We start from the raw sequence: 883 nt of genomic DNA, 5'->3' as shown, positions 1-883 counted from the left end.
ATATATATATATATAAGGTTGTTTGTTGCAGCCGGTGAGAGACCACCCATTGGGCCGGACGTATAAAGCGCTTTAGCTGGTTAGACATCTTGCCAAACTCAAACGACCGGTGGAACCATAACCTCTCTACAGACAGACGGAGAAAAATATCATGCTCAGTTCGTTTTGTAAGCAAAAGCTTCCCGAAACGAAACTACTTTTACAGTCTTGGGCTAGGTGGAGTTATCCCCCTTACATAATTTCAAACCGTGTTAACTTGAAATTGTTAGCAATTTCCTAGTCTGCAAATGGAGAATTCTATGTTATCAACAGGAATTTCCTCTGAGAGAATTTTTTATAAAGAGCCCCGGATCAAGTCAGCAGTTCAGGGTTCCTCCTCTATCGGCCAAGCGATGATTACATCATTTACTCCCGTTTAGATATGATGCCGGTTGTTCTCGAAACCTCTGTTTAATTATGTATGGTGCTCCTCCTTTTTTAAATGCCATATATAACTGGCCAGAGATGTGATGTTGCACATCTGTGATATCCTAAAAGAGGGCCTGTGGTCATTCAGACGCTGTTTAAACGAGCTGCCTGTGTAAGCGATATATTTCCGTGTCTGTGTTCTTATGCTGGTGGTAGTATAACCGCTATAGCTATTGTTGGTGTTGACGTCAGCTCTAACGATATTCTTGTTTCTTGCTGCCAAAGCTGGGATCTGATATTGGAGTTGGCGCTGTTGTTGCTGCTGCTGCTACTGGTGTGTTTGTTTGCGTCACTGCCATTGTTGATGCTATTGCTGGACGCGATCATCGTATCGCAGTTGCCGCTGCTATATCTATCACTGTCGTGCACGTGGCTGGTGCTGTTGCCACCCTTGAATCTCTTACCGTGGGTGCCT

The sequence above is a fragment of the Octopus bimaculoides genome, chromosome 15 (genome assembly GCF_001194135.2).
Source record: "Octopus bimaculoides isolate UCB-OBI-ISO-001 chromosome 15, ASM119413v2, whole genome shotgun sequence".
NCBI classification, from domain to species: Eukaryota; Metazoa; Mollusca; class Cephalopoda; order Octopoda; family Octopodidae; genus Octopus; species Octopus bimaculoides.
This window is presented reverse-complemented; position numbering follows the sequence as displayed.